The sequence below is a fragment of the Mus caroli genome, unplaced genomic scaffold (genome assembly GCF_978045245.1).
Source record: "Mus caroli unplaced genomic scaffold, Mus_caroli_1 scaffold_10, whole genome shotgun sequence".
NCBI lineage: Eukaryota > Metazoa > Chordata > Mammalia > Rodentia > Muridae > Mus > Mus caroli.
The window spans coordinates 82,978,759-83,003,755 of record NW_028227265.1 but is presented as its reverse complement, the minus strand read 5'-3'; the positions used below and the strand labels follow the sequence as shown (position 1 = coordinate 83,003,755).

Below are 24,997 nucleotides of genomic sequence, written 5' to 3'. Positions count from 1 at the left end.
GCGTTGCGCTCTGGCACCGCCAAAAGCGGGACGGCTACCCAGTGTCATGCTAATCTCGGGGCAGCGCGGAGGCTCGGCGTAGATCCCCGCAGCAAAGCCCCAGCGGCGGCGGCGGCGACGGCGGCGGCGGCGGCGCGGGGCCTGGGCCCTGCGGATGACACCGCGCGGATCGTTCCACGTCTTTCCGATGGTCCCTCCCCCTCGCTCCGAGGGCTAGCCTTCGTGGGAACGCGCCGATCTGCGGCGCCCGGCCTGGCCCACCTGCGCCCAGCCGGAGACACGGGGCGCCGCGAACGCGCGGGGACGCCAGGCCCACGCCGACTGCCACGCGCCAACGGCCTGCGCCCTCTGCGATCCTGAGTGGAAGTCACTCCCCAATGGCCTGGTTGCGCTGGCGGGCCCGGGGCCTCTGCACCGCCGGGCCCTGCACAGCTGTTTATGGTCCAAGCACCAATCGCTGCAGGACAGCGGTGCGCGCGGAGGAGGGGGCGCGGGCCAGACGCGAGGTCACGCCGAGTTAAAGGCGCCCGGCCTGGCCGCCAGCCCCGCCACGCGCCGCCACTCCCATTCTTATCCACCACTCTCACCTCCCCATTTGGGTTGCCAAAAATGCGTTTTGAGCTCTAAACAAGGAGAATAAACCTGATTGCCTCTGGAGGTGATCTGTCATTTCCCGTTTGAGCTGGGTGGGTTTTTTTTCTTTTTTTTTTTTTTTTCCTTTTCTTTAATGCATCTGTGACAACGAGACGTTCCCAATCATTTTTAAAGGTGGCATTCCACGCTGATGGGTGACAAGATGCAGAGCCAGCAATAGGAAGCCTTCATGGAAACGTGTGTTCAGCAGTCGGAGGGCCCTAAAGGGTTAAGATTCAGGAAGCTCTGGCAAGACATCCAGGAGGCAGAAAGGCAATGAGATCTAGACAGGAGACCATCATCCATCTCCAGTATGCGGCTTGGTCATACATAGCCAGAACAACCGCTCTGTGGATACCAAGGGGGCGGGGATAAAAAGCCACAAGTCGCATGTAAAACCTATAACTACATCAAGCAATATTAATTACTAACTACAAACCTATTAGATAAATGTTTAGCGACCTCCTTTTAAATTCAAGACAAGCCCTTAAAAGGTACCCTTTGCTAAAATGACAAGGAACAGAAAGACGACTGGTTTAGAAGATCAATGTGTAAAGGGCCATAGAGGTGAATTTTTTGTTAATGTTTTCACGAATGGGTGTTATTGACCTTCAGGTATCTCAAATCAACAAAACATCAATTCTCAAGACACTAAAACGGTTACACAAATTTTTGCAGTAATTATGACTTAAGAGGGATTGTCATCATGTGACAACTTTGGTATTCATTCACTGGGCAGATTAAATAGGCAACATACCAAATGTGGTCCCATGCAATGAATGGTCCAGCAGAAAAGAAATGCAGAAAGCTGAGTTAAAGCCAAAAGTTGTGCCACATTTTATAAAGATGCATTAACCTCTGCGGGGCATGACAGTAGGTGGGGCCTAGAGCATGAAGAGCCCCTCAAAGAGTGAAGGGGTTGGAGTCCAGGGCCATAGGAACAAGTGTGAAGGTCCTGAAGTCGAGAAACGAGGCTTGGTTTCTGTTGGAAGAAATGCAAGAAGGCCAGTATGGCTGGAGTCAGAGCTGAACGGGAAAGCCGTGGGTGGTGAGGTCAGAGAGAGGGAGCGTAGATCATGCAGGGACTTGCTGGCCATGTTCAAAGTTTTATTTCCTACTCTTGATGGACTGGGGGCCACAGAAAGACTCAAAGCAAAAATACAGCCGTGATTTTATAATTTCTATATAGAAGGAGTTTAGAGGGTATAATATAAGGCAGGGGCTGGTTGGTAATTACATGTAATATGTTTTTAAAAAATGATCACCTTCACACTGTGAAAGGATGAGTGGGGCTGGTATACATTCGAAGAGGAGAGCTACATCTGGTCTCAGTCGCTTGTGACAACAAACCTTGCAGGGAACTGAGAGCATCCACTGGCCAAGCAGCCACACCAGGCACCTAAGAAGCAGGCAGCAAACATGCCAGGGCTCTCAGAACCCAGATGATGCATGACGCAGGTATGGTAGCCGCTGCCACCCACCCACCCCCACCACTGTCAGTAACTGACTCACCCACGTCCGCTAACAATGCGCAATGGTCATCCCAAGAGAACGGATGAGTGCAGCGACTGGGAAAGTCAGTTCATCACGTCCATTCATCTGTGCTATGGAAAAGACTGCTTGGTTCATGGGACCCCGGGATTCCCCAGCCACAGCGCCTAGCCTCCAGGTCTTCCTAGAGCCATAGCTTATCCTACTCATGAACTATCTATTTACCAAGTCAGCCCATTGTTGGGAACCCCAATATTCAAGCTGAGAAATTCACAACTAAGATTTAATTGCTGGGGATTCAGTTCAGCCACAAGAATGGGGAGCTGAGTTATAAGACCACAACCCACGTAAAAAGCCAAGTGCACGCTTGTAAACCCAGCACTGGAGGGGCAGAGACTAGAGGATCACTGTGGCTCCCCAGTCAGCCAGTCTGTAATCCTCAAAGATACAGATCCAGGTCAGACCAGAGACATTGTCTCAACAAACCAAACCAAAACAAAACACCAAAAAAGCCACTGACAGCACCCGGGAACAGTGCCCAAAATGAACCTCTGGCCTCCACCTGTGCATGCACCTCCAACCCACCCAAACAAACACACACACACAAATTCACATGCACATGGAGACGCACACATACAGGCATACACAGATACGTATACATACGCTACATAGCCATACATATAACAATGGCCAAGCAAGTCCAATTTCTAAAATTAAAGTTTTAATGAAGCTTAAGAAGCCTTTGCATATTTAGTTTTATGTATGAGATCATAAATACTAAGGAGATCTGTTTTGTGACTTGACTTCGATTGTGTCATTGTTTTTAGGCTCGTTAAGAAGGAAAAGTGTAAAGTTTGACTGAGATTCTCCTCTAAAGTTTAAATCATTTAAAATTAATCAGATGTGTCGCCCGTTGAGTGAATTTAAGAGGCACGGAGTGTGTGCCCCAGATGGTAGGGACGTCTCGTTCTAGTCATTGCTGCTCAGTGTTCTAACTAGGTGACTAGGAAAGGCTATTAAACACTAGGAAAGATTTGAGCTGAAGTCTTTCCCAGTCAGATATGTCAACTGATTTAAAATTTTTGAATATACAAAATATACAGTATTAAAAATAAAGGGAAAAAAAGCACTATTGACAGAAAAAAATATGCCTTCTACAGAATGGGAGAAAAATGCAAACCATAAGTCTAGTAAGGGATTAATGTCCCCCAATATAGAGAGAACTGTTAAAACTTAAAGCAACACCACAAACACACACACACACACACCAATAACACACCCCAAAAGCTTCCAAGTAGACACACAGATAGCCAGTAAGAATAAGCACAGAAGGGCTGGAGAGATGGCTCAGCTATTAAACACTAGACTCACAAACAAAAATATAACTATAATCACATAAAAATCTCCAACATCACTAACCATCAGAAAAATCCATGTATTTATCAAAATACTTATCAAAAGTATTATAAGGTACCCTTATAACCTTCCAGAAGGTCGTTATCAAAAAGAGGCGGGGAGAGAAGAAAAGAAAGCCCTCCAGTGTGTAGAGGCATTAGAGCCCCTAGGCAAGATTGAATAACAGTATGTCAATACTTCAAAAGGTTAAAAACAGGATTAAATAGATCCAGCCATACATGTCTGAATATGCGCCTGAATGAACTGAACGCAAGGTGTGAGAGAGAGATGTGCAAGCAATGTTCAGACAGCTTCGTTCATCGACGTCAGATTGTGAAAGCAGCTGGTTTTCCATCAGTGCATAACCAGAATGTAGCTAGTCCATACACAGTGGAATATTACGCAGCCTCCAAAAGCAAGGGCATTTTAATATCTGCTGCAACCCAGACAAACCTTGAGGACACCATGCTAAATGATGTGTCAGTCACCACGAGACAAATACAGTCTCCCACTTTCATGAAGTAGTACAATCAAGATCCCAAGAGTGGATAGAAGAAGAGTGGCTTCTGGAGCTGAGGGGGCAGAGCCAGGGGGCTGCTGGGTAATGGACAGAGGGTTTCAGCTTTATAAGAGCAAGGTGCTCATGGAGAGTGGTAATGAGTACTAACTTTCTAATGCACTCCGCCTTGCCAGGCACGTTACAATAGCTGAGAAGGAACTTCTATATTATGTGTATTTAGCACCATAATAATAATGTTATAATACTAAGGGTGCTTGAAAAAGCCACAGGGGGTCATAAAAAATTACGTCTACCTAAAACTACATATAATATGTATAAGTATATATGGGTATGTAACATGTATGTGTGTGTGTGAGTGTGTGTGAGTGTTTGTGTGTGTGTGTGTGTGTGTGTGTGTGTGTGTGTGTGTGTGTGTGTGTGTGTGTGTGGAGAGAGAGAGAGAGAGAGAGAGAGCGCAATGGGATGAAAATCATGCCTGGTACTGCAGACTTAACCAAATTCTCAAGACAGATGAGGCCAGAGAACCTAGAGAAGAACATACAACAGCCACAGCCCTAAACCAGTGTAACCTCTAACTGCATTCTAAACTGTTATCTCTATGCCCACAGGAGTATGTAAAATGGCATGCTTTATCAAAGAAACCTGTCATGGCAGCAGATGGAGCCATTAGAGAGAACCATGGCTGGTCAAAATGCAGAGAACAAACATCTGATCATAGGGTGCACAGCCCCAGTGGAGACCATCTCAGGAGAGAAGAGGACCAAGAGCTCTTGTGAAAGATCTACGTCTTACAGAAGACGTAGGACACGGAGTGAAATCGTAGCAACAGTGTTGTCCAAACAAGAATAATGATAACACTCCTGACATCAGCCCAACATGGATGGTGGAAGCCTCACAAAGCCCCACCCTAAAGGAAGAGCTAATATCAGATAGATAATATCCGACGAGAGAGGAAGAACACCAGTCCTCCCCAGGGAGGGACTCCCTAACTAGCTATCCAATACCAAGGGACCAGCCCCCAAAACATGTACAGAAAAGCAGCACTAAAGAGGCTCAGCGGTTGTATTTATATGTTTACTAATTTATATAAATATATGTAATGATAATGATTAACAAAAAAGATGTCAGAAATTTGAGAGGAGGAAGACACAGAAAGTACTGGAGGGAAAGGTGCATTGTATGAAATGTAATACATTTAATAATAATAATAATACTTTTCAATTAAATGTACCAAATTTGAAGGTACAAATTAGGTTAAGAAAGTATGTTTACCTAGGCCCCTACATGGGCCTAAACTATTCAATAAAGGAAATTTAAATTTCAGTTTAACTTGATCACTTACACCCATACCATTTCTCTTTCAATGTCAGTACAAATGTATTAACCAAATGTGATACTGAAAAACCAAAAAGCAACAGCCATCTTAGAGAAGCAGGTAGTGCAACAGACTCATAAAAACAAAAACCGGCTTTTATTTAACTTTAATACATTGTTACTTAATACATTATTTTTAAAAACTGAATTAAGTTCAAATCTTCATTACTAGATTTCATTTTTTTAATGGCCCAAATCAAATTTTTCTCCACACTTGGTCAAATTCTACTTGAAAATTTGCATATGAGGCTACAGGTGACTTCTGCAGGTCCAATCAGTTTCTTGTCAAATTTTCAGACAGATAACAAGAGAAGAGTGCTTTGTCCTATAAATGACCTCTGACCTGAGAGGAAGCAGTTCTCTGTGTGCCAAGGCTTCACTTCTGGTCAAGCTCTTGCCTTCTTTAGGAATTGTAGATGTGCAACTATTTGGGGTGCAAGATGAAGCCTCCACATTGCTTGTGTGATGTGTCTTAGGGTTTCCATTGCTGTGAAGACACCATGACCAAGACAAGTCTGATAGAGGAAACCATTTCATTGGGGCTGGCTTACAGTGTCAGAGGTTTAGACCATTATCATCATGGCAGAAAGCATGGCAGAGCACAGGCAGACACAGCACGGGATAAGGAGCTGAGAGTTCTCTATCTTGATCTGCAGGCAGCAAAAGGAAACTGTGTGTCACACTGGGGTGTAGCTTGATCATATGAGACCTCAAAGCCTACCTACACAGTGAGACACTTCCTCCAACAAGGCCACATCTATTCAACAAAGACACACCTCCTAGTAGTGCCACTCCTTATTGGCCAAACATTCCAAACATGAGTCTATGGGGGAACATAACTATTCACACCACAACATGATGGGAGAAGAAAGTGGCCCCACCACAAGCTTCAGAGGAGTCATAGATTTCCATGTACCAGCCTAGAAAATAACAAAACAGAGAGGGCTGGTAAGCAAGGTGGCAATGTAGCAGCTCCAGCCTGAGCTGGATAAACGGCACAACAAGGATCCAGCATTGCGCCAACTCATAGCAAGGTGAGCCCCAACACAGGGCACAGAAGCCGAGCCAGGAGTCAACCCAGAGACTATATCCATTCGAAGGCCACTCAAAGGCTTTGGAAACATCATGTGGATCTCAATTTACAAGTGAGATAAGCTCATCCCAGATCCCCACTGCTGGGTTATTTCCAGGACCCCTGTGGTCAATTCTTGAGCACTGGGTTCACTGCACTGGCCAACCGGTAAGCCAGGCTCCAGCCCTTTGAGTCTAGCATCTTCCTCTTCAGAGAGTGACCAAGTGTTCCATGGGCTGAATGAGGACTTCAGGAAGTGTGTGCATATATCAAATACAGATATGGTAACAGATAGATTCTTTGCCCAGTTCCGGGGGAAGACCTGGGAACTGCTGAAAGATTAAATGTTGCTTTTCTGTCTTAAAATTACCAAATGAAAGAAGAAGATGAGGAGGAGAGACAGGGAACTGTGGTCACCTGGCGGCACTGGGGTGGCACTAGCCACGTCGCCCACTTGCACGCTGAGGCCACCTCACTGAGGTTATCCCCAGTGGTGAGAATCCACAGCCATTTATTCTTCATCCAGAATGGACCTCAGTTTGGAGGAAAAAAGGAGGGTTTGTGACTTTGGGGAAGTGAGGCTAGACTGCCATCTCTTCCTAGCTTCTAAAACACAGGAAGACCCCGTTGTACAATAGTATGCCTTCCCACGCGATAGCCTTCAACTGGTTGGAGGTAGACTGAGTATCCCCTAAAGGAGCAGGGTCAGAGGACATGTGTTCAAAATACGCAACCCAGCCAGACAGCTACAGACAAGAGTCGGGGATGCTGGGATGATGGCAACCTGTGGTGGTAGGCTGCCAGGTGTATAAACTTCCTCACAAAAATGATGAACTTAATTAACAGATAAAGGGAATGTCCTATAGTATCTGCCACCAAAGCCATACCTCCTAACTGCCATTGGAGGCCGAACCGCTGAGCCATTCTAGGGAGGACAGCCTAGAGGACAAGATGGCCCGACTGAGAAGACAGATTTAAGTTTGAACTTGAATTCTCGCAGAAACAGGGTGAAGAGGAGAAGTAGGAAGCATTATCAAGACAGAGCGTTGCAAGTGTTGGTGGGAGAGGAGGGGAGACAGACAGAGGCCACAGGGTGAGTGAGAGACATCACCAGTCTTTATGGGCTCCTGTCTTCACACACACACACACACACACGAGAGAGAGAGAGAGAGAGAGAGAGAGAGAGAGAGAGAGAGAGAGAGAGAGAGAGAGAGAGAGAGAGAGAGAGAGAAGGGGGCATAGGCAGACAGACAGACAGACCAGGAGTCATTTGAATTTGAAACCCATTCTTTCCTTGAACCTTGAAGTACTCATTACTATGTGACTCCTGCCTGGTTCTTTCGCACCCCTTTTTGCCGTTAGGTAATGTCAAACACATATAATATATTCCCCACCCCCCGTTAATATAGATAAGCCTCTCTTAACTGCCTACTCCACTCACGACTTCAGTTTCTTTCATTTCTTGTTGGCCAGTGTTGTCCACTTCTTCCTTGTTGGCTTGTCCCCACTGTTCCATTACCATTCTCCCCTGGCTCTCTGGCTCTGTGGGGTCACCTCTTGATGTAGTAGCACAGGTTGGTCTCCAAATTTTGTTCCAGTCCCTTCTGTATAGTGGCAAGTTCACTTGCAGAGCTCAACAACATCCCCAGCTTTCAATTAACCTCCGCAAGTGGATGTTTTATTTTTATTTTTTTTCCTGGCCCTGCTCACTCCAGCCCCGCTCACTCCAGTCATATTTATTTCATATATGTGGGGACACTTTCACTGTCTTCAGACACAGCAGAAGAGGGCATTGGATGCCCATTACAGATGGTTGTGAGTCACCATGTGACTGGGATTTGAACTCAGGATCTCTGGAAGAGCAGTCAGTACTCTAAACTGCTGAGCCATCTCTCCAGCCCAAGTGAACGTTTTCTAAAATTTCCTTACCATCCCCTTCCTTCCTGCCCTCCCTACTATCAGTAACCAGCTCACACTACTCACTACACAAAATTCACCACTCTCATCCTTACACTTCCAATTTTTCAGGTCATTTTTGTTTTCTGTAAGTGTGTTGTGTGCATGTGTGCTGCCTGCAAATGTATGTGTGCTGCCTGTGCATATATGTACGTGTGAGCAGAGACCAGAGGTGGGATAGGGCGTCTTCACCTTATGACCTTGAAACAGAGTCTCTCACTGAGCCTGGAGCTAGGCCTGCTATCCAGCCAGCCCCAGTGACCCTCCTGCCTCCACACCCCATATTACTGAGGTAATAGGTGTATGCACCACCAGTCTCTGCTTTGAACGAGAGCAGGGATATTGGAACATAGGTACCACACTTGGAGCAAATGTTCTTACTAAACCATCTCTCCAGCCCCACCTCTGCATCTCGGTGCACACCTCCAAGCCCAGTGACCATATGCTTGCCATTGTCAACCGAGACAGGAAGCAGGAAGCTGTCTCCATTTCTCCTCTCTCTGAAGACTACTGACTGTTCTCTCCCTCACCTAGACACTGCCCGTAACTCCACTGGGTCACTAGATTCTGTGCTTCTACTACAGTCTTATACCCTGGAGGCTCGAGTCAAGTCTCTCTCTAGGGAAGGCCAAGGCAGCTCACAAACTGAAAATCAGCTCACTTGCAAAAATATAACACATTCAATAAAATAACACAATGTTGCAAAATCTAAAGGTTGAAACAAAATATATGAGAGGTGGGCATGGCATACACACCTATAATCCCAGAACTGAGGCTTCAGAACCGAGGTGTCGGAAAGAAAAGCCTACCAAGGTCAGCCTGGCACACACACACACACACACACACACACACACACACACAGTGGTGGGGTTTGAGGGGGCAAACTTCAGGGAATCACATGCCTAACTGATTTGTTAGAAGAGCTTCCAAACTGAACTTTTTAATTTGAAAATCAAACCTGAGAATCAGTAATTTGGTTCAATAGTAAAATAATAGCTTAAAGTCATCATTGGACTGAATAGCAAAATAGTTAGATATTTCGGTCTGTATATTAACTAGCATGGAGCAGCCCCAATTCACGAGTGAATGCAGTCTGAGATAATGGAAAATATCGAACCATCTTCTCTGGCAAGGTTAGGCAGTAATAGTGAAAGTACTTAGTTTTGTTCAGTGAACTTTGTTACCAGAAGTTTTTCGGCAGAGGGCAAATACACTCTTCTTTAGGGAAATACACCTGGGGGTGTATCAATCTTACAAAATGCTCTTTAGCATTATTAACATATATTTTCACTGCCAGCAAGATGGCTCAGCAGGTAAAGGACCTTGCCTACCAAGCAAGTCTAAGGACATGAGTTCGATTCCTGACAAAGAAAGAACTGAGTCCCAAGAGTTTTCTTCTCAATAGCAAACGCATGCAGTGCAGCGGTACGATTCCCCTTGTGTCCTGCACAATAAATAAATGTTTTTTTTTTTAATTTCCAGTGAAATCTAAAGAGTCCTTGACTCTCTTTACTCAAAGACACCAGCTAAACAAAATTCATTGTATGCCCTGTGAGCCCAAGTATAGTTGAGTTGCTTTTATTTCTTCCAATGTGTGTGTATGTGCAGATATACATGGATGTGTGGGTGCATGTGTGTGTGTATATATATACATACATATTCAGGCACTATTCTCCAGGAGCCTCACCTTTAACAAAGGGACTCTCTTAGTGGACCCAGATGTTCAAAGATAAGGCTAGGGAGGCTGGCCACAGATACCCAAGAGCTCCTTACCAGTAGTAGAATTTCAACATACCACTACTCCCGTTTCTTTTTCTCCTTGAGTACAGAGGCTCAAGCTTGCACAGCAAGCATGCCATTAGCTAAGCCATCTCCCCTGCCCCATGAATCACCTTTTAAAAATCTGCCTTGCTTTGAAATATTGGTCTTGGTATATTAGCTCACACGGCAGCCACATCTGTGTATTTGAAGAAGCAAAAGTTCACTCAAGTAAGCAAAAATAGCTATAATTTAATCTTTTTACAAAGCCTGGAGCAACCCAGGACCCTCCCACAGAGAACAGGGTTTCACTAGAGCCGTAGTCCTCAAACTGTGGGTAGCAACCCCTTTGTGGGATGAGGGGCAAACAACCCTTCCACAGGGGTCACCTAAGACCATCCAGCCTCTCAGGTATTTGTATTACCATTCTTAACAGTGATGAAATTACAGTTATGAACTATCAACAAAAGTAATTTTATGCTTGAGGGTCACCACAACATGAAGAACTTATTAAAGGGTCAACGTGTTAGGAAGGTCGAGAACCACTGCTCTAGAGAGATCCAAAGTTTGTCTGAGACTCAAATGGCCAATCTCATGTCCTCCCACATGAAGTCTAAACTTGAGAATGAGACAGGTTGAAGCAGAAGTCATAGGCTGATGTCCGTAGAGGAGGAAGAAATTCCTGATATACATGGCTGACAAGTTTAGAAATCCTCCCCCCCCCCCCCCCATTTTCTACAGACATCTCTGGCTTCTGCTGTGGAAATCACAGAGATTAGCATTTGTTTCTCCTTCCAAGCGCTGAGAAGCAAAGCAAGACTTTCTCCACAGCCTCTTCACATGTTTCCTCTGGCACCTCATTCGCCCGACCTGCAAAGACGAGCTGAGACCCCTGGGGTCCTGTAAGTCTCTTGGGTTATCATGACTGACACTGACATTGATATATTTAAAAATAAAAAACGAGCACGTGTGTAACTCTCACCATTTCGTTTTTAAAAAATGCATACTTCATATTTATGTTCGGCAAATCCTTGACATATTTTGCTAGAACACAACCAGGGGATTTTTGTGGCATAGAAAATACATTCATGGCCACTTCCCTCTCTCATTAAAAAAATCATAACAGGACTGGTGAGATGGCTCGGCAGGTGAGGGAGCCTGCCAACCTGAGTTGGAGCCCTAGAACTCAGGTGGCAGAGGGAGAAACTGACTTCTGAGAGTCGACCTCTGAACTTCACTTTTGTCACATGACACATGAGCAACACACGCACACAGGCGTGCACACACACAAATAGAGCTGTAAATCCAGAAGTAAATACTGGCAAGTCAATAATGGGAAATGAACCACTAAAGTACAAGACAACAGTCGGTTCAGACAGATACTTCCCAGCTCTGTAGTGCACGCTGCCACCAGACACCCCTAAGCAGCAACTCTTGCAGTTCCCATTCCTGTGACTTTATGTTCTTTACTTAAAAGATCACTTTAAGCACAGGTTTCCACATGTTTGTTCTCCTGAGATCCCAGGGCAACATCACCCTGGGCTCCTATTACTATGGATACAAAACACAAAATACGTCTGTCCTCCAACACCACTTCCTGTCTCTGGTTGTCTTGAAGCCAGAAGAAGACATTGGTATCCTGGCCTATCACCATTCTGCCTTATTCCCTTGGGACGGGGTCTCTTCACTGAACCTGATCTTTACATCTTTTGGTTAGACTGGCTGGTTAGCAAAGTCCAAAATTCTTCCTCTCTACAGAAACACGCACGCGTGCGCACACACACACACACACACACACACACACTAGAATTGGAGGTATAGATGCATGTAGCCACACCTAACACTTTACACTATGAACCCAAAATCAACTCCTGATGCTCGGCATGGCAAGTAATCTTACCCCTCAACTCCCAAACATTGTACTTAAGGAAAAAAATCAAGAACCCTTTATGGTGATCCCAGGGAGACGATAAACCCTTTTGAGAGATAGAACAGCCTAGCTGGACAAAGCAGCAAGGGCAGGCGTTACATCTCTAAGGCTCAGAGACACTAAGCAATTGGTCCAGAGATGGAAGAACTAGAATACCTTTCTGAGGATCCCTATCCAGGATGTTTCTCCGCCCTGCCCCCACGGCCTCTGCAATACCTGATATGAGCGGGTACTATGTAACAAACCTTAGTTTCAGTTGACTACCTCCCAGTGTTGAAGCGATCTTATGAATAAGTACTTATGAGTACACACAGAGGAACGCTAGGATACAGATTTACTCAGATCCCTCCAACAATGCACCCCACCCCTATCCCCACCCCAGCTTCCCTCCAACCCACACACACTTCCACAGATGGGGAAGGAGGAGTTGGGCATGTGTGTTTCCTTCAGACTAGTCAATCTTGAGCATTTTCTTTTCTCATTCGGTTTGTAGATCAGCACAGAGCTCCTTCCCCAAGCAAAAGAAGCCCAAACTACCACGCTCCCGGATTGGGCAGGACAGACCATCTCTCTGACAGGTAGCTTCCAGTGACTGAGGAAGTATTTTATGGGGACTATTTAAAAGAGGCAAGGTTCCAATACTTCCTGTCTAATCCAATTTCACTCACGGCGTTTATGTTTTTGTTTGTTGGCTTGTTTTTAGAACTCCAGGTATTTACATTTTTAAGACTCAATTGTGTACGAATTCCTAGGGCTTGGGGTTGCTCGGCCGTAAGAACGCAATACCAAAGACATGAGATCGTATCCCGGACACCCATGTAAAGTCCTGGCATGGCTGGTAACCTCAGCACTGCACTGTTGGGGACACAGACAGGAGGCTCACTAGGACTTGCTGACTGTCAGCCTGGGTGAAAAACAGCTCACTCCTACTCTCCTATTGTCAATAACATCCATGGAGTTCTCTTGAACAGCTTGTTTGAAACTTTTCCCCCACGTTTAACAGCTTAAGTATATTAAGCTTCTGAAGTCACATGATGTAAGGAAGGTGTGGTCGAAGTTAGATTCTCTAATCTTTATGCACCGAAGGTTGCTAGTGAATAACGGCCTGCAGGAGATTTTGTCAAGCGTCCTATTACTGCATATTATTCAACCAGGATAAATAAATACATTTACTTATTTCTGTGTGTCTGTATACATGCACACACGTGTCACAGCCTGCCTGTGGAAGTCGCAGGGCAAATGGGGAGGAGACGGTTTACTCCTTCCAACATGTGAGTCGTAGGATCAGTTCAGGTTGCCAGGTCTGGAAGTAAGCACTTTTACATGCTTGCTCCTGACCATGAATGAGAATGAAGTCTGATCTCCTGATCCCACCTTGAGAACACCAAGAATAATGGTGAATACTACCTCGTGGGAATCCTACCACTAAGAGTGTAGGGCCAGGCAGAAGCTGGGGGGTCTGCAGACTTCTTGAGCAGCTGGCCAAATAGATGAGTTCCAAGAGATCTTATAGCCACAAAACAAGGAGGGTGGCATTTGAGCAATGGTACCCAAGGTTGACCTCTGACCTCCACAAGCATGTGTGCATATAGACACATTGGTAGACAGACAGACAGACACACACACACACACACACATTGTGGAGTAGGAAGAGACAGGAGTTCAAAAACATATCTTCTGTAAGATGAATACGTACATTTAAGTTTTGGACATAAAAAAATTACCAATAGGATCAAGTGTGTGTGTGTGTGTGTGTGTGTGTGTGTGTGTGTGTGTGTGTGTGTGTTTGGTAGGGGGCATAACTGTCTGCTTTCTGTCACCCCTAAGTAGGTCTCTCTTGCCTTCCTAGCTCCCCTAGAGAACCAGGCAGTCCAGGTGCAAAGAGGCCACCACCACCTCCCAGTCCTCCAAGCTGCAGGCTCTCTGGTTGAGCAGAAGAGCAACAGAGAGGCAAGTCAGAACAGTCCTCATGTGAAGGTGCCCCAGCACGCAAACCCAATTAGATCTACAACCTATACCTCGATTCAGCCTGCAAGCAGGTATCCATGTGGTCCCACTCTGCCATCAAAACAACCTACAGGCGTTGGCCTCATTGGTGAGAAAACGGGAGGCCATGGCAGAAATGGGATAGGGCCCAATGCAAATGAGAAGCCACTAGAACAGTAGTTCTCAACATTTGGGAGTCGCATATCAGATATCCTGCATTATCAGATATTTATATTACCATTCATAACTGTAGCAAAATTACAGTTATGAAGTAGTAATGAGACAATTTCACGTTTGGGAGGTGACCACGACGTGAGAAACTGTATTGAAGTGTTGAAGAATTAGGAAGGTTGAGAACCACTGCTCCAGAAAGAGACAGACAGCAATCAAGGAAACAAAGTTGAACCCAGACATTTAATGGGGCACAATTTTGTTCCAAAAGAATCTCAGAGACTAATTACCAAATGATGTTTGATCTGGCTTCCTGACTCCACAAAGTCTTTGTTCACACATCTCTAGCTCCCGGCAGGCAAGCTTCCCATAGATTTTTTTTTTCAAGAGTCGTGATACATTTTTAAACTTAAACTATTTGAATTATAGTAATAGGGGAATCCCTCATGGTGGGTTCTGACAAATCAATATATTCCTGCAACATTTCAGAAATAGAGGCAGGAGGACACAAGCTCAAGGCCAGCCATGAACTATGGAAGATGGTCTGTCTCAAAAATAAACAAATAAACATAAATAACAACTTAGATCCTGAAACGATCCAAACATAACTGCCTAGCGTAAGAAGTCCAAGTCTGTGTGGGTTAGAACATCCTTTCCTTGTAGTGTTAGTACATCTTATTACCCCACACCAACCTTAGCAGCTAAAATGGGAAAGTTTAATAGAACGTAACTTGACATGTTTGTCAAAGTCTACTTGACTGAGGTTGTAGAAAGTCAGGGCTAAGAGCTTCAGGCTTCCCAGAAGTAGTTCAGAGGCCTCAGTCAGAACAAAAGGAACTCCTGAGCTGCCTTGGATGAGCTCCCATATCTTTGACAACGCCTTCAGAATTTTGTTCAGCAAGGGTTGTTTTTCCTGCAAAACCTCTGCTAACTCGGTGTAGCTTAGGAGATATAGGGAATTCATTAGAATTGGAATATGCCTACCAGCATATAAATCCAACTGGTCTACCTCCTGGCTAGATGACCTGGGGTCTGCCCACTCTCCTTCTCCCTTTCTTCCCTGGCTCCAGGAGAAAAAGATTCAACTCTTTCTATGAAACAGCCCTGCTTAGAATAGTGGCCAGGCAATTAGCCCATGCCCAGTAAATAGCAATAAAATTGTTTTCAGGATAAGTCTTTACCTGGCCCAGGAATGAACGGACACCTTTCTGCCTGCCGTGTTATCACACTAAGTCAAACACTCTGTTTTTTCTCGACACCTGCTCCTCACTGTGTATTTGTCAAGGTTGCCCTTCTAACTTTAGAGAGTATAAAATTAAAGCTGGCAAGACAGCTTAGCAGGTGAAGGCACCCACTGTCCAGTCCGGCAACCTGAGTGAGATCCCTGGAACCTGCATGGTGGACTCTTGCAAGGTGTCCTCTAGCCTTGACTCCAGTGCGGTGGCACATGCAAACCCACACACATGCACATACATGCATAGAATGAATAAATGAAATATTTTTAAAAAGTAAAGGAAGTTTGAAGTTAATCATAATCTCTACAATCTCTCAAGCAAGTAGACCAGAGTCCTTCAACACAGGGCATGCACACACAGTGCATCTCCGGTTTCAGCTGCCCCAGGCTGTTTTACCCCTCCCTTTCTGCTTCTTTTCTTTTCTTCCTTCTCTCTTTAGTAGCTGTTTTAAGTAGTCAAACCTTGACATGATTTACCCAATTTACCCAATTGCACCGTTCTGCATACATAAGCCAGTTCCAGTGTATAAAAGTTCACTCAAAAATTAACCTCCTTTTAAAAATCAAGATATATATGGTCTGCTGTGTTGATGGATATAGACACAGAGTGTAAAAGGAACAGGTGAGGCTCCATTCACAAGTCCATTGAACTTGGTTAAGTTCATCATGTTTTTTACAGTTTTGTTTGTTGCAAGTATCTGTGCGAATTTGCTAAGCATGCTATAACAAACAGCCACAAACTAGAGCGATTCGTGAACAGAAGTTGTAGTCCAAGATCAAGGGATAATTCCCCTGTAGGCTGTGAGGGGGAATATGTTCATCACTAGCTTCTGGTGGCCATGGGCAGTCTCTGATGTCCACCTGGCTTCTGTTCTGTCGCTTTGGCCCTCACATGGTCCTATTCTTGCACATGTATCTGTATCCAAGTTCCCTCTTTAAGGACACCATTTTAATAGTAGTGACCACCCTACTCTCCAATGAACTCATCATACTGCAATTTATGTGCAGGGACCCTCTGTTCACAAAGCATCCTATTCAGAAATACTGAGGTCTAAGACAGCCACATACAAATCTGTGCGGGAACAAACTCAAATCCCAGCAGTATTACTGAGGACTGCCTGCTAACTCTTCCAGATTCCTAAAGTTAGAGTCACTAGAAAAAGGAAAGAAAAGATATTAAAGCCAGGTGTAGTAATACTTACCTGGGGTGGCTGAGGTGGAAGGAGGAGGGATCAGGAGTTTCAGGCTAGCCTGTGCTACATAGTAAGACACTGTCTCAAAACGAAACCAGGAAATGAATGAACCAAATACCTCAGTGAGCGGATGGCCTATCCATGCATCAAGTACTTCTTAACTAAGTCCAAAAAAGTGAAACATCCCTTTTGGTAAATCTGTGCTTCCTCAATATAGGAAGCAGCCAGCTTGGTGTCTGTGCCCAGGAAGAAATGACGCCTCTGCACAAGTGGCACAGCAGTTGTGCCTCGCAGTACTGGCATGGCCACATAGTTTGAGCATTATCCAAAAGGATGGCATGGGGGAAGGGTAGACAGGAGTAGTGCTCGGGATGCTTAACTCTCATTAACAGGAGCAAGGCTGTCTTGCCACTCTGTAGCAGTGTGAACTAACGCGATTGCTCCCCAAGCCCCAGGGCCCAGAAATCAGCAAGTCAGAATAAGACACAACCACTGAGCATGGTGGGGACCAGGCAAGAAGATGCGGTCCCAAACCAATTACATTGTGCTGTCTGAGTGTGGCAGTCAGCCTCACAATGACCCCTCCTCCAGGATGCTTCCAGGCCAGGAAGAAGTAGGGCAAGGGACTCTCGAGGCTAGCCAGCATTTAGGTGGTGTGTCAGAAAGACAATGTGTGGAGGATGTGCAGCCACACCTACCCAAGTGTGGGCCCTGAGTACTCAGGAGGTCAAGTTCCGCCTACAGCTGTCAAGCAGGAGTGAGAACAGGCCTCGGGAGGTTTCTCTAGTCTCAGTCAGGCTAGGCCTTGTAAACTGATCTAAACAAAGCCTGGGAAAGAGGAACCATTGCAAGTGGGAGCTGGTAGAGGTTGGGGGTTTGTAGTCCAAAAAAAAAAAAAAAGACCCTAAAATCCAAGCGATTACAAACTTTGAACATTTTTGCCTTCCAGCGTTCACCTCCAGAGGTGCCGCAGGATGAAATTTTAATGCATAAAATTATTAAAAGATAACGTATAAAATACCCACCCAGCCAAAGCATCTCAAATTCCTCAAACTTCTGATCGCAAGCATTTTGGATAAGGGTTCTCTGCATTCATGCCCTTTAGGGAATCAAAGGCGCTTAGAGCCTTGAATGGTCATCCTTCGAAAAATGAAGTCTTATTCTCTCAGAGATTTGAACAAAACTGGGGTTTGGGGAGACAGCTGAGTCAATAAAGCCACATTGCATCTATGAGAACCTGAGTCCAACCCACAGGACTCAGGTAAAAAAGATAGGTGTGGTAGAGAGGGTATGCTTGTCTCCTCAGCTCTGGGGAGGCAGAGACAGCTGATCTATGAGCTTGCCTCACAGCCTGCCAAACCTAACTGGTGGATCCAAGTACCAGGGAAAAAGTCTATCTAAAGGAAACAAATAAACAAATGAAAACAAACAAAACCAGAGAGCAGAGCTTGAAGATTAATACCTGAGGTTAACCTCTGTTCTACACACACACACACACACACACACACACACACACACACACACACACGTGCACGCGTGCACACACCGCACTCCTCCCAACACCAAAAACAAGCAAACAAACAAAAGAAGAAATAAAGAGAAGAAAAGAGAAGGCACAGGGATAAAACTGTGGTCTCTAGAACCGTATTTCCCTCCCATGGGGCAGGAGGATACAGGCGGGCCTCAGGTACTTGGCTGCTATTCCAGAGTACTTCTCTTAAAACACAGGCTTTGAAGCGTGGGTGTACATCCTGGATAAAGCACTTATTAGATGCAAAATCTTGAGCAAAGTCCAAAATCTCCATTAAACTGTCCTTCCCTCCAAGGTCAAATGGGGGAAGTGGCTGTCTCTTAACACTGTGTGAGGAATAAACGTGAACACAGGCGTTACGCACTCAGCAGGGCACCTGCTAACAACCTGTTCACTGTTCAATCATTAGTAAGAGCTACAGGATTACTAAGCGGGGAGGGCAGGTGGATGCAGGGCCTCGGGTAGCTAGCGCTTACAAGCCCTTGTGATAATTAGGAGGGAAGCGTCTATTCCTTTGTAAGGATGTATTCATTCCTCTGTGCAATAATAGTGAAGGAGAAACTAAAGATTGATGGGCAAAAGTTTGTCATGAAGGGTGGTTTGTTCTGGGTTCAACTGATAGAATGGGCTAGCCTTCGATATGAAGTGTCTCCTGCAGGTCCGCGTACTGAATACTTGCTCACCATTTGGTGTTGTAATTTTTGAAAGGTTCTGGAAGCTTCAGAAGGTGGAGCCTAGAGAGAGGAAGTGGATCAATGGGACAGGTCCTTCTAAGGGTCTTGTGCCTGCTTCTCTTTACTGCCTGCCCTCAATGAAGTGAAGGCAGCCATCCTCCAGACACTTCCACCACCATGATTTTTTCAGCCTAGTGCACAGGAACAAGAATCCAAAGACTGAACACTTCCACCCTTAAGATTCTGCAGAGCTTTCCAAGGACATGATGGTTTGAATAAGGACCATTCCTGACAGTTTGAGCATTTGTATGGTGATTCCCAGTTGGAGGTGCTATTTGAGAAGGCACAGGAGGTGTGGCCTTGTTAGAGGAAATACCTTCGCTGGGAGTTGTGAGTTGAGAGGTAAAAGACTTGCTCTTTTAATAGTTTGCTTTCTTACTGATTCATGATTGTGGTTCCCGATGTGAGTTTTCAGTCTGCTCAAGCCACTCATCCCTGCTGCCGGCTGCCTCCACTCGATCATCATGGACTCACCCTCCGGAACCATGAACCCAAATGAACTCTTTTATAACTTGTCTTGGTGATGATATTTTTTCACGTCAACAGAAGAGACGTTGCTGGAGAAGGAAGCCAATACTTAAGAGCAATGATCTCTGAGAGGGATAGAGGGATTTGAAAGATGCTTAAAAGACAAGGCTAACTGGTCCTTCTCTTTTCCTATGGATCTTGCCCTGAAAATGCTCGCTTAGCTTCAGCATGGAGTCTTCTTATATGACACGAGAAGAGCTGCAAACATTCTGAGTGCTGCACACATACCTGCGCAAGAATTCTCTCTCCCTGCTTTCTCTCTATGCTCAAGGGTTCCCAGTGGCCTCACAGTCATGCAAATGGGCTTAGTCTTATGGTCTCTATTACTAAAACACAGTCCCTGTGGGTAGGAACATCCTCTTTACAAAGCACCTCTTAAATGCTGGACCTCTAACAGACCCCTCTCCAAGGACTCCTCCCCTTCTACTGAGCCTTACTGAGCATCTGTCTACAGCATCTGATGAGCCACCAAAGGTCTGAAAGCTCTTTTGCTTCAGACCCTGCAGGTACCTGCCTCTGCTTCCTATTCTTTACCTCCCTCCAGAGTCCTCTCTGTCCATCCTATCTTTACGTGGACACGTGAACTAGAATCAGGAAACAGTTCCTTCTCTCTGACCAGCAATACCGCAGGACTGTTGACCCTGGACTCGGAATGCGATCATTCATGAGAACGTGAGCAAAGGGAAGGAAGGGTCTCTATGTTTTATAGGCACTTGGCATCACTCAACTGTAATGAATGAATCTGAAAACACATTTTTTAAATGCTTCCTTCTGTTGTTGTTAATGATTTACTCTTTTTAAATTTTATGTGCATTGGCTTTGCCTGCACGCTTGTCTGTGTGAGGGAGTCAGATTCCCCTGAAACTGGAGTTACACACAAGATGGTTGTGAGCTGTCATGTGGGTGCAGGGAACTGAACCCAGTTCCTCTAAACACAGAATCAAAAAACAGATCTTAGAATGAACATACTAATGACAAAGGAATGCACAGATGTTGAAACCTTCAGGCAGGGCCTCCACAGTGTTTAGCTTTCTGATGCTGAGGCTTTCCCTCGCCCTACGAAAGGACCACTGGCAAAGGATGCAGGAGAGCTGTCTAGCAAGGCCCTGGATGCTGGGGGCCAGCTCCAGCAGGTCAAGTACTGAGGTGGGACATAGCAGGGAACAAAGGACAAAGGCTGATGACCTCTGGCTGTTCTGGGGGCCAGAAGCTGACGGCCTCTGGTGATTTAACTCTCTCTTGAAACTCTGTAGCTAACAGTTGCTTACTTTAGGCAACTCTTCTGTCCTGAACTCTTTGCTATGGCCTGGCCAAAAGTTGTTGGCTTCTGGCAATTTGACTCCCACTGATAGCAGCTGGGGAATTAGGGGGGAAAAAAGGTGTAGTTTCTCTCTGCATCAACCAGGCATGAGGTTTAGAGTCCGTTAACTCTTCATGAGCCAGAGAGAAAAGAAGAGGAAGAAAAGGAGAATTCAAGTGCACACAAAGACACATACAGACACACACACTTTGGCCGGACCTGATCACATAACTCAACAATTCCACAAGTGTTCATGCATACTTACAAACATACACATATGTTTATACATACATATAGACAAATAGACATATACATATATACATACACATAGATTATACTATATATATATATATATATATATATATATATGATTTGGTGGATGGAACTGAGCCCCAACAGCGGCTTTATTTCTTCTCGCTGAACTTCTTATTCTTTCTTAGACAAAAGTTCTTTATAAAAGAGTTGCCTCACAGGGCGTGGTGGCACATGCCTTTAGTCCCAGCACTCGGGAGGCAGAGGCAGGTGGATTTCTGAGTTTGAGGCCAGCCTGGTCTACAAAGTGAGTTCCAGGACAGCCAGGGATATACAGAGTAACCCTGTCTCAATAAAAAAACAAACAAACAAAAAAAGAGTTGCCTCGGAAATGAAATGTTTCACAAAAGGGGAGTTACAACAAGATGTTTTATTCAAAGCAGTGTTTTATTCTATAAGCTCATAATAAGTTTAAAGCAACAGTTTCACACGGCCTTGTCTTGTCATAGTGCACACCTGTGGCTTCATCCTTGGATTTGACTTAGAATGAATGTTTTTCCTTGGTCATAAATCTGCCTGAAGCCTGATTCTCTTCTTCGTGCAGTTTATGAAAGGCCATTGTATTCTTTATAATGTAGCCTTTACTTACTATTCTATGAGGAAGAGGCACATTTAATTCTTGATTCTAACTTATTACATCTTTTTTGGCAAAACAACTAAAACCATCTCCTTACACTTTCTTTCTCAAATTTTTTTAATCAAATAAGGAATGCAATAAAGTGATTAATTCCTCTAAACAGCATTCATTTGTGAAGGTTCGTCTTCATGTTGGTCTGCAGGAAATTTGCTCAACAGGGTGGGGTGAAGCCTGGGAATCATTGGGTTATGTGACAGTGACAGGAAAGGCATACCAGCAGCAAGAGTCAATCCTGGGATGAAGACTCTGAGGACCTCGCATCTCAGCACTCACCCACTGCAACTATGCCAGGCGGTGGGCCATCTCCAGAAAACTCACTGGCTTGCCCTAGTATTTCCTAGATGGCTTCTCACACCTGGGATGCGGAGGCCTCTCTGCAGAGGACTGGAGCCACTTACTGCTCCCCACCTCAGATGATCAAGGACCTCAATGTAGGATCAGGGACCACAAACCTCAGGACTTCACTTGCAGGGCTCTGTCTCTAGGCATAAAATATTTCTTCAACTGTGTATAGTATTTGAACATACATACACACACACACACACACACACAGAGCCACAGACACACACACACCTCTATTTCTTTCCCCTGCCCTTACCTGTCTATGTCCCTCCCTGACTCCTTAAATACTTTTTCTACTTAAACCACCCAAAACCAACAGCAAAGAAAAATGGTTCAATACCCCATAACAGTGGACACTCTGAACAGTGAGGAAAAGGAAATCCCCCCCCCCAAAATTTCAAATTTCAAAAAGTAACTAGGTTTGTGGACAAGACCGTTATGTTGAGAGTGTGTGATGAGAAATGACAGATGTGCCTCCTGGCTCCTATGGCTTGCTAGCACAGTCAGGTTCTTCCCTGGAATTCAGTCTGACCTAGAGAACAGCTCTTAAACCAGTTTCCTGCAGCATGCTCCATGATCACTGTTTGAATCTCAGAGACTGATCACAAAGGAGCAGCACGCTGGCTACGTGTAGTCAAGCCGTTCTCCAGTTCCCACGAGAGGATACACTCACAGTATTTCCTTCATTCGCAAACTTGAAGGAAAGGCCTGCTTCCCATTTCCAGGATATGCCTCCCTTTCCCTAAGTCTTGGAAGACACTGACAGACACTATTGTGTTTATAAAAAGATAAAGAGAGAGAGGGGATATGTTTTGGTGGATATGTAGTGTATTCAGGGCATGGGGAGGGAAGTTAAGAGAGTAGTAGAGACAGAAAGAGAGAAAGAGAGAGACAGACAGAGAGAGAGGAATTGAGGCCAGGAGCACCAGAGAGAGGGGTCAGGGAATGGGAGAGATGGAGGAGAAGAGCGACAGGACAGAGCAGGAGCAAGAAGGCAAGAGCAAGAGAGCAAATGGGGGCGAGCAGCCCCTTTTATAGTGAGCCAGGCACACCTGGCTGTTGCCAGGTAACTGTAGGGCGGAGCTTAGACAAAATGCTAACAGACCCCTGAGTGAACATTCTGCTTCCTGACAGCTTCACAAAGCCCAAAGCTTTCTCCTTACGTTGACGGATGTCAATAAAGTACTTGATAGACAGTGCTGTGCTCTAAAACATTCGATTCATCTTCTGAGTGCTCGTTGCTGGTGTCACCATTTTGGAAGGCTGTGCAACAGCAAGGAGGTGGAGTCCAGCTGGCAGACCTAGACCACTAGGAACAGGCCCCTACAGGTAACATCCAGTCTGTGGCTCCCGAGGGGCGGGCTCTCTGCTCCCTAAGCTGTGGCCATGGTAACAGCAGACACTATGTCCTGACCCGAAATGCTCTGCTATGCCCTCCAAACCACGATGCTCTAGCTGAGATCCTCAAAGCTGTGAAGCGAAATAAATCCCTTCTCCCTTAAGTGACTCCGGTCTGGTATCATGGACACATTAACATCAAAGTTTCTAATGCCAATGCCCACACTCAGCAGCACAAAATCTGAAGCGACATTCATTCACAGCCTGCTCCTGGCTGTATTTCAAAGGCAACTGAGGAGGAGGAGTACAAGAAAGGAAAACCACATTGTCCACTGCACTTTCTCAAACCACAGCTTAGCATTCTCCAAGATGCATCCCTGGAATATAGACTCTAGTGATGAAACATGACCCTAAGCACAAGAACTGGTGTTTCTTGTACCAGTGAGCTGGCCTCTAGGAGCATAGGACAGTCACATCTCCTGGGACAATGAGAAAAAAAATCACGGAAGACGTGCAAGTAAAAGTCACCTTACCTTTCTCCCTTTCTAGGGTGACAGGTATGTGAACAACTTCAGGAGATACAAAATTAAGTAACTCCAGTATTTTACTGGTAAAGAGCTCGCAGGTGTGAGGCCCCGGGTTGTAAAATTGCTTTCCCTGCAAGCTTGATGACCTGAGTTCCATCCATAGAAACCAGGGATAACGGAGGTAAGCTACTCTTGTTTTCTGTCCTACTTAGCGGTGTCAACGTGACACATCCTGATGCCATCTGAGAGTGAAGCCCCAACTGAGGGATTGCTTCTATTAGACTGACCTGTGGGCACATCTGTGGGGAACTATCTTAATTATTAGCTGATGCAGGAGTTCCCAACACATTGTGGCCTGGATAATCCCTAAGCAGGTAACTCCAGATTCTATAAGGAAGCTGGATTCTATAAGGAATCATGGGCTTGGGACCAAGCCAGGAAGCATCGTTTCTCCATGGTTTCTGCTTCAAGCTCCTCCTTGAGTTTCTACCTTGGCTTCCCTCAGTCATGGACTTGTGACCTGGAAGTGTGAACCCGATAAATCTTTCCTTCCCCTAAGCTGGTTTTAGGTAAAGTTTAGATAAATCTCCCCTAAGCAGCTTTACCAAAGCAACAGAAAGAAACCAGAAGTGTGACCGTCACCTCCACACGTGAACAATGGAAGACACACATACATACACACAGACTCAAAATACCCACTATTAATAACATTTTTAAAATTAAAAATCGGTGAACTCTTTTTAAAAGATTTACCAGTTTAGGTAGAGAGAGTTTAAAAACCCCCAAACTAAGTGATTTAAACTCCTTAGCAATTGTAAAATCATGGCTTTAAAAAAAAAAACTTTAAATTTTTTTCTATTATATATTTATTTTATCTTATGTGAATGGGTGATTTGCCTGTGTGTATCGCTGATATGAATGCCTGGTGCGGGAGGAGGTTGAAAGAAGGGCATCAGATTTCCTAGAGCTTGAGTTACAGATGGTTGTGAGCCACCATGAGAGTGCTGGTGCCCAAACTCGGGTCTCTTTCAGAAC

The 24,997-nt window shown here is 45.2% G+C and overlaps 1 protein-coding gene across 4 annotated transcripts in view; it reads right to left on the bottom strand.

Moving 5' to 3' along the window:
- The window catches only part of Stox2 (storkhead box 2), a 235,392-nt gene that overhangs the window by 110,249 nt on the left and 100,146 nt on the right, over positions 1-24,997 (bottom strand). The gene's annotated exons all lie outside the window — the stretch shown is intronic.